This window comes from Bos grunniens, chromosome 8, assembly GCF_055505025.1.
Source record: "Bos grunniens cultivar Pamir isolate PY7600 chromosome 8, Bosgru_T2T1.0, whole genome shotgun sequence".
Classification (NCBI taxonomy): Eukaryota; Metazoa; Chordata; class Mammalia; order Artiodactyla; family Bovidae; genus Bos; species Bos grunniens.
The window spans coordinates 69009084-69025163 of NC_141172.1; the positions used below are offsets into that span (position 1 = coordinate 69009084).

At 54.4% G+C, this 16080-nt stretch overlaps 1 protein-coding gene and 1 pseudogene across 2 annotated transcripts in view; both read right to left on the bottom strand.

Annotated features, from left to right (window-relative positions):
• LOC147367335 (liprin-alpha-1-like) overlaps positions 1-14662 on the bottom strand; it is a 39673-nt gene extending 25011 nt beyond the window's left edge. Inside the window, exons 1-2 of one of the 2 annotated variants that reach the window (XM_086416284.1) lie at positions 14448-14662; positions 13421-13559 (exon numbers count right to left, since the gene is read on the bottom strand). The gene's annotated coding sequence lies outside the window, so the exon portion shown is untranslated. The remainder of the gene's footprint in view (positions 1-13420; positions 13560-14447) is intronic. The other variant, XM_086416285.1, reaches the window with a different exon arrangement.
• Positions 6836-8922, bottom strand: LOC147367337 (2-hydroxyacyl-CoA lyase 2 pseudogene; annotated as a pseudogene).
• Positions 14663-16080: the final 1418 nt, after the last annotated feature.

A 16080-nucleotide genomic window follows, 5' to 3' on the forward strand; every position in this document is an offset into this window, starting at 1 on the left:
GTGTCAGTCCCTGATTCAGGCATCTGTGCGTATTAACGCATTTAACCTCATGACAAGGTTGTGTGTCTCTGTGTGTGGGGCGGGGGCCTGGTCCTGCCACTGTTCTCACCTTGGAGCCGGCAATTCACTCTCAGTATCCAGGGGTGGCTGCAGCCACTGGCCACAGACTGGACAGTTTTAACACAAACTCATTCGCCCCCAGGTCTGGAGTCAGAAACCTGTGATCAAGGTGTGGGCAGGGCTCAGCTCCCTCCAGAGGCTCCAGGGGAGGGTCCCTCTGGCCTGGTCCAGCTCTTGGGGGACCCCAGGCCTCCCTGGGCTTGTGGCCACATCACCCCGACCTCTGCATCCATCTGCACAAACCTTCTCCCCTGGGTGGCTCTGTGCTTCAAATCATTCCCTCTTCTCTTCCAAGCATATCCATCATTGGATTTAGGGTCCTCATGCATCCCGGGTGATCTGGTGCAGTGGTCAGTAACTTACTTCCTGCCGAGACTTTTCATTGGAATAAGGTCATCTTTGTGGGCTGCAGAAGGATGGATGGCTTTCGGGGCCACCACTCAGCCCACCATACTGGTCATGAAGCCCCTGGGCAGAGCCTGACTGGGCTTGGTGCAGGGAGCTTCAAAGAAGCAGGGCTCCAGGACTTCAGTCCTAAGGCTGCCTTAAGAAGACAGTTAGGATGACACTCGGGCACAGGGACCAAATGAGCAGGGCTCCAAGGTGTGCTGGTGGGTGTGGCGCTCACCTGCAGGGAGCCTGGAGCCTGACATGATGGCCCAGGGCTGGGGGAAACAGCACATGGTTTGGGAATGGACACATCTCAGGATGGATGAAGGGAGGCAGGCATGGCTGCTCAGGCCAGGAGAGCCCAGATCTTCCTGCTGCCCTCAAGGGGCAGGTCAGATGGGCACAGGAGGGAGCCGTGGTTTAAACGACCTGGGTCGGAGTCCCGGTCTGCTGCTGTGTTGTCTCTGGCGAGTGACTCAGCCTCTCAGAGACCACCTATTGCTCCTCTGCAAATCTTTGCCATTAGTGACTTGCTTCACAGTTGGGGGGAGATCTTGGTGCTCTCAGCAACCCCGCCACCCCGTGGCTGGGGTATGCCACCTCTCCATGACCTTGAGGCCACTAAGACTACCCCTGCACAGACTCTCTTTGCAAAGAAGCTGGAGCCCGCTTCCCCTACCATAGGAAGCCTTGTGGCACCGAGACAAGAAGCAGCAATGCCTCTAGCCTGGGGGCTCCTGGCGCGGGGATGACCACATGGGGCCCTGGGAATGACCGTGGATGGCCCCACACGGCCAACCCGGTCTTTCCTGTTACAGCTCCCATTTCTTTCTGTGTGCTCTGTTCAACCACACGCAAAGACCCAAAATATATTCCTCCGAGTCCATGGAGATTTCTCTCGACACTAGTCATGAAGCAGTGCCCAGGCCACATCCCTGGGAAAACACGCTCAGCTGTTTACGTGAGCGACAGGGTCCCTCCCAGAAAAACATCTGGCAGGATCGGGACAGGGTCGTGGGACTCAGTGGACATATGGGATGTCCTCGTTCTTACACATATAGGATGTTTTAAACCCTGGTGCCTAGCCTGACAGCAGTCTGTTCCCGGGAGGAAGAAACAATAAGATGCTGGTCCCCTCCCCCAGCTGGAAGCCCCAGACCGGTGGCTTCTGTCCGGACTGGCCCCTCGGGTGGGGAGTCTGGAGGCCACAGAACCGCAGGGGCCTCGAGCCTTGGCGTGGGCATGGGGAGGGCCAAGGGGCTCGGGGAGGGGACAGGGTCAGGGCCCTTGCAATGGACCGCCACCAAATGCTGGACCAAGACAAGAAATAACAAACGCCACACCTTAAAGTTCCTAAAGAGCCAAGAAGGCCCAGAAGAGTGACCAGGACTGTGCCGTCCGAGTTGGGGGAGGGGAGGGGGGAGGCTCGCCCAGGGCAGACTGGACGGGGTTAAACCTCTGCTCCCGGCTCAACTCACTGGAACAGCGACCTCACCACAGTCGTTCCTGGCACTTTCCTTTTAGAAGGAAGAAGGGACTCACAGGGCAAGCAAAAACGTCCCCGTGGGGGATTCCTGGTGGTCTAGGATGCCAAGGTTCCCTCTTCGTCCCCACGATTGCCTGAGCCGGCGTGTTGTGCGTCACGGTCACCCATCTCTGCTGAAGGGCAGCCACCTAGGTTGTTGGAAGTTTGGCCTCAGTGAGGCCGAGCCTGGGTTCCCTAGCTGCCCCTAGAGGGCTCCTGGGCAGCACATTTCCCCAGCCCATCCTGACCCCACAGCTGCCGCCCACCCCAGAGGGCCCCGTCACTGCCATCAGGGAATTAGGGGTGCCGAGTCTCAGGCCCGAGGGTGGTGGGGGCGCCCCCACGGCATCCTGTGTGTGCACCCCTCCCTGGCTCATGGTCCAGCAGGAGCTGTGGGGAGCGTGTGTGCACAGCAGGGACACACAGGACGGCTCCCGAGCACCGCCGGGCCAGGAAGCCACGGAGCCAGGTGGGAGGCCTGGGCCAGACTTCTGACCACCACAGGGGCCTGGTCAACTTCCCCCCTGTGCCCTAGGCTTCCTCAGCTCCAAGGATAATACCACCACTCGGAGGGTCTCTGATGCCAGGGCTGCTCTGTGGGAGAGGTCGTGTTCTCCGCAAATGTGTTGAAGGCACGTGATGCCTGGTCAGTCCCTAATGACCGGGTGCATTCTTGGCAGCCCTGGGTCCTGCCTGCTCTTCCTGTTGGCACTGGGGTCCCACATGGGTGTGAGCTGGAATGCTGGTTCCAGGCTGGGTCTGTCTGCTTAGGTGACCGACGGGTCCCCCAAGAGGGAGAGCGTCTGGCACGGGGTGGGCCTCACCCCCTCCTTCTCCTGATCGGCTCCAGGACCACCCTATTTCCAGTTCCCGGAGTAGGAAGACAGGGGCCTTTTCTGGGTCACTTTAACATCTCACAGGAGCCTTGGTTGATGATATTTGCTGAGTGATCCAGGGGGCTGGGGGGACAGTCCTGCTGAGCTCCTACTGTGTGCTGGCCGAGGATGCTCCTGCAGTCCTTCCCCAACCTCGGCAGCATCCTCAGGTTCATTTTAATACTCGTGGACGAGGCGGCAGGCTGGGACTGCCACTGGGGGCTGACCCTGACTTCCTCACGCCTGCCCTCCACCTGGACGGCTCCCGAAGGGGACAGAAAAGTGCTCAGTCCCTGGGCAAGGGTCTGCAGGGAGGCATTTCTGCACCGTGGTTTCTGCTGACCATGTCTGCACCGCCCAGGAGGAGCAGTCACATGGGGCGCTGGCATAAGCATGCCTTCTACACATCCTGGACGTGGTACCCTCGACTGTCTCCAGTGAGCCAGGACCCAGAACGCGGTCTCTGAGGGAGCTGGGGCTGCAGGACTGGCTGGGGCAGATTTACCCCTCAGCTTCGGCATAGGGTCTAGCTCCCAAGGCCTGGCTTGTTGAAGGAATAAAAGACATGTATTCATTCACAGTCTGCTTTGATGATTGGTGGGTAGGTTACTCAGATCCACACTCTCATGGGAAACAACAACAACAAAAAAGTGTCACGCCTTCAAGTTGCTGAAGACCTGCGAAGACCCAGAGGAGCAACTGCCCAAGAGGAGGAGTCTAACAGAAGACACCTCCCTCCCCATGGAGCTGGACTCCCAGGAGACGACACTTTCAGGTGACCCAGAAACCACCTCCCTTCTCCAGCCGCTGGAATTACAAGGAAGGTGGTTCTGGTGCTGAGCAGGAGAAGGAGCGGGTGAGGACCCCAGTGGGTCCAGGCATGTCACCCTGGTTCAAGGTGATCCTATCCATAACACCCTCAGATGAGTGGAGAATGCAAGTGCCAAGTCTTTCTGGATAAGGACACCTTCTTCCCAGGCTTGGGAACTGCCCCATGGGTTGTGGAAGGGTGGCGGCCATTGTGGAAGAACACCAGGCACACCAGGATGAAAGACAGCTGGAGGAGAACCAGCAGAAGTGACCCCCTCAGCTTTGGGATTCTGAGAGGATTTGATGGATAATAAATCTAATCAATCAGCTAAGCTCACCTTATTTAGAGAAATAAACCTCAAGATAGAAAGGTCCTGCACAGGACAGGAAACCATTAAAGAAAATCACACAGCCAACTTGGAAGAGAACCAAACAGAATGGGCAGAAATAAAAACGTGTCATAACGAGAAGTGAAAATACAACAGACACGTTTGAAGACACTTGACCTCTTCAGGAAAAGGAGACACGTGGCCACACAGCAGGGGCACGCTGATAACGTATGCAGCCCCCTGCCCAACCCCCTGCTCTCCAGGAAGAAAAACCAACTCTGATCTGTAGCTACATCATTTGCCAATTTCTGTGGTGTAAATACTCCCGCCATGGCCTGTTTCATGTACCAAAGGGTTAACACCCAGCTGGCAGAATTCCCAATGAGCCAGAAAGAGCTGACTCTGGCACACAACTGGCCTAGAGACATGGGAGGACGTCAGAACTGCAACCAGAGGGGCACAGATATCAGCCCGACTACCTGGGACCAGGAAGAGCCGTCCTTGGGAACTTTAAAGACAAGACTCTTAAAACATGTCCAGAATTCACTTTATAACTTTGCCATTTCCTTCTCCAGTTTATAACAAGTACGCTTCCACAAAACCAAGAGAGGCCCAAAGGAAGTCAGGTGGGGTGTATAAAAGCCTCAGCACTTAAGACTCAAGAGACATAAAAACATTATGGCCAAAGAAATGAATATGTAATGGTAGAATTATGAATAGAGATATGAATAGCTTCGGGACTAGACAATGGCCCCTGACACCTCACTGTAGGAGAGGCTCATGGCATAGGCACTAAGCCTGGGGGTAGGAGTGAGATGGCGGCTGAAGACCACATTTTGTTGTTGTTCAGTCACTAAGTCACGTCCAACTCTTGGAGACCCCATGGACTGCAACACACCAGGCTTCCCTGTCCTTCACCACCTTCCAGAGCTCACTCAAACTCATGTCCATGGACTCAGTGATGCCACCCAACCATCTCATCCTCTGACACCCCCTTTAGTCCTCCTGCCCTCGATCTTTCCCAGCATCAGGATCTTCCAATGAGTCAGCTCTTCACACCAGTTGGCCAAAGTACTGGAGCTTCAGGTTCAGCATCAGTCCTTCCAATGAATATTCAGGGTTGATTTCCTTTAGGATTGACAGGTTTGATGTCCTTGCAGTCCAGGGGACTCTCAAGAGTCTTCTCCAACACCACAGTTCAAAAGCATCAATTATTTGGCACTCAGCCCTCTCTATAATCCAGTTCTCACGGTTCAGGGCAAAGAGTCTGACACGAGGACCCAGCACCCAGGTTCAAGTGCTGGCTCTGCCCCTGTCAGACCCAGTGGCCTTGATCTCCTTGCCCCACCTCTCAGAGCCTCAGTTCCTTCCCTCGGTAAAGGGATCTGACCCCTGTACCACAAGTCAGGTCAGGATGCCCACAGAAGGTGGGGTAGGGATGGGGCTTTGCATCCAGGCTGACAAGTCCCTGACAACATCTGTTGCTGCATTATCCTTACATACGGAGTTGTTGAAATTAGACTTGAGGTGCCTCCAAGTCGAGAACCCCCATCCCAATGTCCAGGCTATGAGGAGGGACCCCTGCCCCCCAACTCCATGCTCATCACCACACTCAGCCAAGTCTGGGAACTGTCTCGGACACCAGCTCATGCCCACAAGGCCTCAGCTGGAAACTGCAAGAAACATCCCCCTCTCCCCTCTGTTCCATGTCCACGGCAACCCTCCCCACCCGCCAGCAGATGAAAGCCCCTCCATTCTAGGATGGAAAAACCAAGGTCCCAAGTGGGGAAGCCCCTTGCCTGAGGCTGTTCAGCCCCCAGGAAGTGGCCAGCCTGGGTCTGGACCCACACACGTGGCCTCAGAGGGTCTGTGCAGGGTCTGAGCCTCCCTGGGAGCTCAGGTACCCTCACCGCCTGACCAGCCATCCTGGAGTCTGGTGTGGAGGCGGCTGCCATCCTCCAGCAGGCAGTTGTTCGCTTGCTTTTCAAAAAACAATATCCACAAAGACGGGAAACAGATACCACCATGGCCCACCAGCTCCAGGGAGGAATGAGGAGAAACTACAACCTGCCAGCCCTGGGGTGCCGTGGCGAGCCCTGAAAGGCAGCTTGAAAGCAAACTGACCTTGTAGGGTTCACGTGTCTGCGGCCTTAACAATTCTGCCAAATCCGGAGTCAAGTTCAACATCAGGGAGGTGTGGGCCTCGGTCACCCCCAGTACACAGCCGGGAGTTTCCTGTGTGGCCTTATCAGCAGTTACCAGTGGACATAAATAATGCCCTGGCTTTGAGTTTGCACTTGAAAAATGCTGATGGATTTCAGTTACAAGGAAACATTTTGGCCCATAAGCTGCTCTTTTTTTTTTTTTTGAGTACTTGGGCCCCCATGGACCAGACGTGGTTTATTCAGTGTATGAGACAGGAAGCTGCAATGCTTTGGCCACCTGATGCAAAAGAGCCAATTCACTGGAAAAGACCCTGATGCTGGGGAAGACTGAAGGCAAAAGGAGAAGGAGGCAGAAGAGGATGAGGTGGTTAGATAGCATCACCGATTTAATGGACATGAATTTGAGCAAACTCTGGGAGATAGTGGAGGGATGGAGGAGCCTGGCGTGCTGCAGTCCATGAAGTCACGAAGAGACGGACACGACGTAGTGACTGAACAACAAGTGAGCAGGGGAAAGGACACAGTTGAGCTCACAAATAGGCCCAAGGACTCCCCAGGGCTGTCAGAGCCTGTCTTAGCTCTGACTCCTTCCAACCCCTCCCTGTCCTCAGGGAAGACTGCAGGGTCACTGGGCCTCACGGCTTAGGCCCAGGGCAGGCAAGGATGAAACTCCAAGCCAGCTAGGCACAGTCCAGGGGTGGGAAGAGAGCCAAGAGCACTGACCCACGAGGCCCTACATGGCAATGGAGCCGTCCCGGAAGTCCATCCTCCCGACGAGGATGCTGACCACAGCCGGGGGGCCGTCTTGGCACCACTGCTGGTCGTCACGCACCCTGACCTCCTGATCCTCACTCTCGCGTGAGAGCAGCAAGCCCTGGGTCCCCAGTCCCTGGACTGCCTTGTGATAATCAGTGTAAGCCAGGCCACAGGCCACATTGCTGCCCAGAGAGGGCACGTGCTCCCTGGAAATCTGGGTCCAGGCAGCATCATTTCCTATCAAGGCCATCACTGGGATCTTGTGTCTGACAAAGGTGTCAAATTCGATGAGGCTATAGCCAAACGCTCCATCCCCAAACAGGCACTAGACCTCAGCATCCGGCCGACACAGTTTGGCCCCAAGTGCAAATCCGGCACCAACCCCCAGAGTCCCGAAGGCCCCAGGATCAAGCCAACACAAGGGCCCACGGGGCTGCACCAGGTAGGCAGCTGTGCCCACAAAGTCCCCACCATCGACCCAGGATGGGGTTGTCAGGCAGAGTGTCCTCCACCAGCTGCAGGACCCGCACCGGGTTAAGATGCTGGGCTACGGGCATCAGTGCCTTCTCCCGAAAGGTCTGCTCCTTCTGTTGGTCAGCTTGCCGAAGCTCCTCTGTCCAGTCTGAGGCCCACATCTGACCCCGGAGGCCCTCCACCAGCTTCACCACAAGGAGCCCACATCTCCCTGCACAGCCTCTTGGGGCTTCCAGAAAATGTCTGAGTTGATCAGGACAACAATGATTTTGCTGCTGCGGCTGAGGACACACCCATAGGACAGGCGGAAGTCACACACTGCTCCTTGCCAGGACGACCACGTCTGCCTTCTTCAGGGCGGCCCTGCGGTTCTGCTGGAAGTGGAGGGGGTGGTTGCGGCCCAGCAGTCCCCGTGCCATCCCCGCCAGGAAGCAAGGGATGCCCAGGTTCTCCACGGCAACCCAAAGCTTGCCTGCGGATGTTGGAGGCAGCAGGGCCTGGCTCCTAATTAGCATGAGGGGCCTTTTGGCCCGACTCCAGATCTCCACACATCACTGAACCTGCTGGGGGGAGGCCTGGGGAATGTCCAGGGGCAGAGGCCCCTCAGGCTCAAGCTCCCAAGCTCCTGCAAAGAGGTTGGCCAGGGGATTTGCTAAGTACCAGTGGACCGCTGGACTCATGACAACCTTGGGCGGCTTACCTGGCACCATCTCCTTCTGAACCATGAAGTAGGGGTACAGCACGTCCAGAGGCAGTTCCATAATCACCGGGCCAGGGGTGCCTGACTGTGCAGCAGCCATCGCGGCCCTCAGGGTGGGGATGATATCCCGTACTCTCCGCACAGAAGCACAAAACTTGCAGAGCGGCCTGAACAGGGCTATCTGATCAACTGCCTGGAGTGCACCCCGATTCTGCAGCAGGGTGTTGGCAGCCCCACCCAGGAGCAGGACTGGGGACTGGGCTATCTTGGCATTCTTCACCGCAGTCACTGCGTTGGTGAGGCCGGGGCCGACCGTCACTGATGCCACGCCCATCGTCCCAGTCAGGCGGGCCACAGCATCAGTGGCAAACACAGCTGTGACTTCGTGGTGGGTGTCCACCACGCAGATGTCCAGCTTCTCACAGGCCACCAGCAGTGGCGAAATGTGCCTGCCGACCAGCGTGAAAAGGAAGCGCACACTGTGGGCCTTCAGCACGGCTGCCACATTCTCCCCACCATGCCGGATGCTTGCCGCGTCCACCTTGTGCATCAACTGATAGAAGAGCCCCAGGCGGTGAGCGGCGCCCAGCAAGGCGGCCACTAGCGTCCTGAAGGCCAGGAGCAGGAAAGAGGAGAAGAAGCCCCAAGCTGGGGCGGCAGCCGCCGTGGTCTCCATGAGCTGACACCTGCTTCTCAATGGGTCGGCGGGAAGCCCCGCCTCTCTTTGATATCAAGGACCTGAATCTTCGTCCTAGTGGTGAGCCCACCCCACGACTACACCCCCCACCCCCAAGTCAGCGTGCATGACCCTCTCCTGAAGCTGAACCCCTCCGCTCCAGCGAGCGCCTGGACTCCAATCTGAGTCCCGACTCCAGGCCGTGAGTCAAGGTCAGATCCTTTCAGGATGCTCCTCCTACCCCAGTGGCACTTTAACCTTCATCCATAGGAAATGGCGCTGGCTCCAGAGGAATTCCCCCACAAGGTGCTCTTATCCCTTTCCTGGGAACCCTGGCCGCTAACGCCACCGCCAGCCATCGGAGGGACAGAGCAGTCGGGGCTGGGTGGAAGAGGCGCTTCTGCAGAAGGCAGGCCTGGGCCGCCTGCCTCCAGGACCTTTCCCTGCCATTTCCATCCTCTCTGCTGTCCCAGGGGTCTCTGACATGACACCCCTCCTGGACCTTCATGTGTGAAACTGACTTGGGGCCGTCTTCTGGATCAAGGTGTCAGATCCTAATTTGACAATGAGGGCCCCTTTTGTGGGTGGCTGGGGAAGCAATTTTTAAGCTGAGTTCCTCTGGGCCCATGGTGCCTGGCAGAGGATGGAGGGGCAAGTGGATCACCTGTGGTCACAGCCAGTCAGCCAGGCTCAGCCTCCATCTGTCCTATATGCAAAGTTATGAGCACGTTTCTTCCAGACCCACCACTTCCCCCTCCACTGGGTTCCTGGCCCGGGCACCCAGTGTTGTGTACAGGTCTCTGTCTGGGGTACCTCTGGGGCACTGGACAGGGGATCGGGGACTTGCATGGACACTGTAGAGGGGGGCCTTCCTTGGGGAAGTTTCTGACAGCTCCTGGGAAACAGGCCTGCACGCTCCTCGCACCTCTAAGCATGGACCAGGGTCATCAGTTTATACACCCTGGGAGCAGGTGAGAAGCGCACTGTGGGGCACTCCTAGACCTGCTAAAAGTCAGAATCTGCATCATGACGACCTCAGGGGCTTCCGTGCACACCCCAGGACCCTGCACCAAGGCAGCCAGGCCAAGGCTTGGTCCCCGACAGACCATCTACCCTGCTCAGCCCTCCAACCACGTGCTGTGCCTCCCCCACCCATGGCTGTACTCGAGGGGTCCCGTGTGAGCTTCCCCCACTCCTGGGATAACCACTCGTGTGTAAAGGCTCAGCTTTGTGGCAGGGTGAATGGTTCCTTCCAAAAGAGACACCCACATCCCAACTCCCCATATTTGCCGGGGGGCCTTTTTTTGGAAATGGGGTCTTTGCAGATGAAATCAAGTTAGATAAGGTTACAGTGGATTAGGTGGGCCTTGTGCAGGATGATGGGTGTCTTTATAAGAAGAGGAGAGACACACAGAGAGAAGGAGGCCGTGTGAGGAGGAAGCAGAGGCTGGGGGGATGTGGCCACAAACCCAGGAACACCTGGAGCCCCAGAAACTGGAAGAGTTGGGAGTGACGTTCCTCCAGAGCCCAGGTCTGGGGGCCCAGTCCTGCTGACCCTGGACTTTAGACTTCCGGCCCCCAGAACGGGGAGATAATCGATTAGTATTGTTTTAAGCCTTCCCACCACCCAAGTTTGTGGTCGTCGGTATCAGAAGCCCCACCTGGGACACTCAATGTTCTGTGTCCCTAAGATCCACCAATCGACCGCTACCTCATCCAGGCCAGTCTTCTCCCGGTCATCATGGGATGTCTTCTCAACAATAAACCTCCTGACTCAGGAGAAAGGCTCACGCTGCACACAGGGGCCCCACACGCCAGCTGGCCCAGGGGAGCAAAGGGGGTCACACATCTCTGAGCCCCCGTGACCTCCACACCCTGCCCAGTCAGAACTGCAGACGACCGGGCCAGCAGACATTTCAGGAGGGCAGACTTGCGTATCTGCCCCCATTCCTTTTGCTTCACTGTCCTTTTGCATCCCCCTACCCCTGCTCCTGGGCTTCGCTTGGGCCTCCCCTGGGGCTCAGCAGGTAAAGAATCTGCCTGCAATACAGGAGACCTGGGTTCGATCCCTGTTCTGGGAAGATCCCCTGGTGAAGGGAAAGGCTACCCACTCCAGTATTCTGGCTTGGAGAATTCCATTGACTCTGTAGCCCATGGGGTCGCCAAGAGTTAGACACGACTGAGCAACTTACATTTAATTCATCCCTGCTTCTGGTCCAGCATGTCCAGCTGGCCTTCATGTTTGGGCCGGGGGGACACTGGTAACATCTGGGGACGTTTTTAGTTGCATTTATGAATGCTGCAAGATATTAAATGCCAACAACACCAAGGCTGAGAAATCCCACTTTAAGACTCTTCATCTTTTGGGGGTCATTGTTTGAGGATCCAATGGAGTCCGTGGATTTCTTTCTCCCTGGGGAAGCACGCATAAGCCCCAAGTTTGTTTCACAGTGGGCAAGGTCATGTGGCTGGGCTCTCTCTGAGGCTATCTTGTTCCCCAAACCCTCTCACTTCTTGGAATCAGAGCACACCCGGGAATGGGTCATCCCGGACATCTCTCCGCTAATTGGGCTGGTGTGGACCCGCACACACCCCGCTTGCTACCTGTGCCCAGCCAGCCCGTGAATAGACTCTGGTCTCCAGCAGGGGCAGGCAACAGGCTTCCTGGGGCCTGACTCATCTCAGAGGAAAGCTCGGGTTTGCAGGGGCCATGGAAAAATCGGTAATGAATTGAAGACACCACAGGAAGATGGCTCATGCTCAGCTCCAGCTTTTCAAAATCTTGAACCATTTAGTTTATGCCACGATAACAGTTTCACCTAAAAAGGGCCCAATCAGGGACTTCCTTGGTGGTCCAGCGGTTAACACTCTGCCTTCCAACGCAGGGAGTGTGGGTACAATCCCTGGTTGGGGAACTAAGATCACTGCATGCCTCGAGATGTGGCCCCAAAGTTTTTTTAAAAAAAGGTCCAATCAACCGCTGAAAAACTTTTAAGGCTATAGAATCAAATTATCACTGAAATTTGGGGTCACTGTGACTTTGTGATTTGTATTAATAATAAGAAATACATTTTTGGCCTTTGTCCCCCGGTCCTGGCACAGAGCTCCTAAAACTCTGGGAATTACCTAAGTGGGGAGAGCAGACAAGGTGTCTCTTGTTAGGTGAATGAGGTGACTTTTCAAAGAGTGCCTCCTTTCCAAAGAGGGGCGCTGCTTGCCAGGGTAACTAAGCACATGGTTAGAGGATTGGAACTTTCAGTCCCTCCCCTGCCCCCGCCCACCATGTCTGGGAAAGCCAGAAGGGCTTCTGCTTGAAGCAATCACCAACAGCCAGTGATTTAATCAATTGTGCTTGTGTGATGACTCCTCCATAAAAACCCCCAAACAGAGCCTCAACAGCTTCTGTGTTGATGAACACATGCAAATTTGGGGAAAGTGAGGCTCGGAGAGCGTGAAGTTCCGTGCCTCCCCCACACACACACCCTGTCCTGTGTATCCCCCTCCGTTGGCTGTTCCTGAGTTTATTACCTTTTACAATAAGGCTGTGATCTACTATGCAACATGTTTCTCTGAGTTCTGTGACCACTCGACAAATTAATAGAACCCAAAGTCATTAGAACCTCTGAACGGGTAGCCAGTGGGTCAGAGCGCAGGTGACAATCTGGGCTTGCAAATGATGGCTAGAGTCGGGGGAGGGTCTTGTAGGGCTGGGCCTTTAACCTGTGGGGTCTGGAACTACCCCCAGATAGGCAGAGTCCACACTGAGTTAAGTTGCAGGACCCCCAGCTGCTGTCACAGAAGAGCTGGGTGGTGCTGGGGAAACAACGCATGCATGTTGAAACTGGAAGAAGCCTCGTCACTGATTAGTACAACTCGATCTTTCCTGGTGGCCATAACCAATGTCTTTATGCTTGATGTTTATTTCAAAGTCAGAAGTTTTAAAGAAGATATGTGTGCTGAAGGATTTAATTGGACTTGGAAAGGCTATTCTTTCTCCTTTGTGAGCATGGCCATTCCAGTATCATATGAGCAATAATGATATATGACTGAATATTCACATCACCAGTGAGAATTTCCCAGATGCCAGACTCTAAGTTAAGTACCTTAGGATACCCCAGTGATGTACTGACTTGTTTCCCAGATGGTTCAGCAGAAAAGAACCCGCCAGCCAATGTAGGAAATGCAGGAGACCTGGGTTCAAGCCCTTGGTGGGGAAGATCCCCTGGAGGAAAAATGGCAACCCATTTCAGTATTCTTGCCTGAAAAATTCCATGGATAGAGGATCTTGGGTGCTACAGTCCACAGGGCTGCAAAGAGTTGGACACGAATGAGCAACTGAACATGCACACAGTCGTGCAAATACTGTTGGTATCTCTGCTGGACAAATGGTGAAACTTCATGGCTGTTGGTGTTCAGTCATCCGATTTTGTCTGATTCTTTGCGACCCCATGGACTATACCCTCCAAGGAATTCTCTAGGCCAGAATACTGGAGTGGGTAGTGTTTCCCTTCTCCGGGTGATTTTTCTGACTCCCCACATATTGTAAGACTAAACTTGAGAATTCTTGTTTTTTATTTCATTTCAAATAGCCTTTGGGTACCTGAAAGGACAGTGTAGGTACTTTCAAGATGTCTTCTGCAAAACAAAGCCCTTTTGGCAAATATGGTCATGATATCCAGGTAAGTGTTGCTGTTGTAAGCGTCACATCTCAGCCAGAAGGCAGATCCGAAGCTCTTCCTCTGGCAGAAACAAATTCACAAAATAAGCCAGGAAAGAGAGCTGGAAAAACAAACCACACCAACAACTGGAAAAGCATTCCTCATGAGACAAAGCTAGAGAACAACCCAATATCCTTGTGGCCCCAAAACCCTCTTGGCAATGAATGTTCAGTAAGGAAGAGATGAAACATATCAAGTTCTAAGGAGAGGCAATGCCCATGGCCAGTGTAGTTTAGAAACGGCCTGACTGCTCAGATGTAGACACACACAGTGTAAACCCTTTGCAGACAGGAGTGATGGTCATCACCATAGTAAGTGTTTACTCTGGTGACAACCTGCCCTGGGCACCACATAAGGGAGCAGACCTGATGCTCTTCCTCTGCCCCCACACCATTCACTCATGAAGGCAGCTCAGGTGCTATCGTGCCCTGCCTGCCTGTCTGGCTCGTCCATGAGCTGTGACCACCTCCAGGGAAGGACTCCGCCTTCTCTTCTCTCTGCACCAGGAACCTGCACACAGGAGGCCTTCAGAACCTCAGGAGATTCACCACACCCCCACTATAGCCAGAACCCTCCCTAGGCATTAAAACAGCTGTGGAGTCACTTTGACCCAAGCCCTGGTTACGGATCCCTGGAACCTACTACTCCCTCTACAGCGTGAATAATCAGGTCCTTTATACACAGATTCCCGGCTGTGAGATCTGAGCTTTGGATTCATTGTCAGCTGTATCCCTCCCGTGGCAGCCAGGTGGGCCGCGATGCAGACAAAGGAGCTCATGAACTGAGTTTCAAGCGAGGCACTGAAAGGACAGCAATGGATGTAACATGTTGCAAACTGAGGGAGGGTCCCTACATGTCTCATGTCAGCGTGGTTCAGACAAGCTGACAGACAAGCAGGAGAGGACTCACAGGCAGACGGCTTCCCTCCTCTTTCAGGTGGAGCTCTGGGACCACAGCAGGAACCGGCACTCTCAACCCCTGGGCTCAGCAGCGGCCTCATTCTCAGGCCAGCAGCTCTGCCCTGATGGGCTCAGGAAGGCCACCAACCGCCCCAGGCTGACCTCATGCCCCTCCCACTGCTGTAGCCTGACCTCACCCAGCCCCACCCCTTCTGGCAGAAGGCCAGCTCCTCTTCCCTTGATTCTTGCCTGAGGCCTGGCCCTGGGCCCCGATTGGTCATCGCACCAGTCCTGAGCCAATCACGGTGGCCAGGGGGGATAGAACACACCGATTGGCCAGGTCCAGGTCATGTGACCGTACTCTCCAGCACACATGTGAGCTGCTTTTCCCTTATCCGAGGTGGAGACAGTGCGATACCCCGAGAGGAGGGCTGAGAGTCCAGTCACTGTGTCCATGTGCTCAGTGTCCTGGGACGTGCCCTGCATCCTCTCTACTCACCACTTTGTCCTCTGCAGGCACAATATTCATGACACACCTCTTCCCTTCCCAAGCGCTGTTTCACCCACATTCAAGGGAGCCGGGCCTCCTGTTTGAAGATAGGTTTGGAGATCCTCTCCTAACCTCTGGGCTTGTTTCTTGTATCATGTTAGAATAATTTATTCAGTCTAAAACCCGCCACAAGCACCACCACATGCTGCTTTGCGTATTCAGGATTTTTAGCTGTTCTGAGTTGAGGGCATGGCACACGGGCCTCCCAAAGGGAATGAATTTTGTCCAAGGAAGCACCTGAGAGGCTAAATCAGTGAATCACTTTGCTGTACACCTTAAACAAATTATTGTAAATCAACAATACCTCAACTTAAAGAAAAGATATCCCTTCATCAAAAATTGTTCGAAATTTTGTAAAGTTTTTCTTTCAATTGTTGGTTCTTCAGTTCAGTTTAGTTCAGTCGCCCAGTCGTGGCCGACGCTTTGCGACCCCATGAATCGCAGCATGCCAGGCCTCCCTGTCCATCACTATCTCCTGGAATTCACTCAAACTCACATCCATCGAGTTGGTGATGCCATCCAGCCATCTCATCCTCCGTCGTTCCATTCTCTTCCTGCCCCCAATTCCTCCCAGCATCAGGGTCTTTTCCAATGAGTGAAATCTTCGCATGAGGTGGCCAAAGTACTGGAGTTTCAGCTTTAGCATCATTCCTTCCAGAGAAAGACCAGGGCTGATCTCCTTTAGAATGGACTGGTTGGATCTCCTTGCAGTCCAAGGGACTCTCAAGAGTCTTCTCCAACAGCACAGTTCAAAAGCTTCAATTCTTCAGCGCTCAGCTTTCTTCACAGTCCAACTCTCACATCCATACATGACCACTGGAAAAACCATAGCCTTGACTAGATGGACCTTCGTTGGCAAAGTAACGTCTCTGCTTTTGAATATGCTATCTAGGTTGGTCATAACTTTCCTTCCAAGGAGTAAGCGTCTTTTAATTTCATGGCTGTAATTACCACCTGCAGTGATTTTGGAGCCCCCAAAAATAAAGTGTGACACTGTTTCCCCATCTATTTCCCATGAAGTGATGGGCCAGATGCCATGTTGGTTCTTAGTGTGTGTCTAATTGGTTTGGTGGTGTTTTGTGAGGTAGGGATC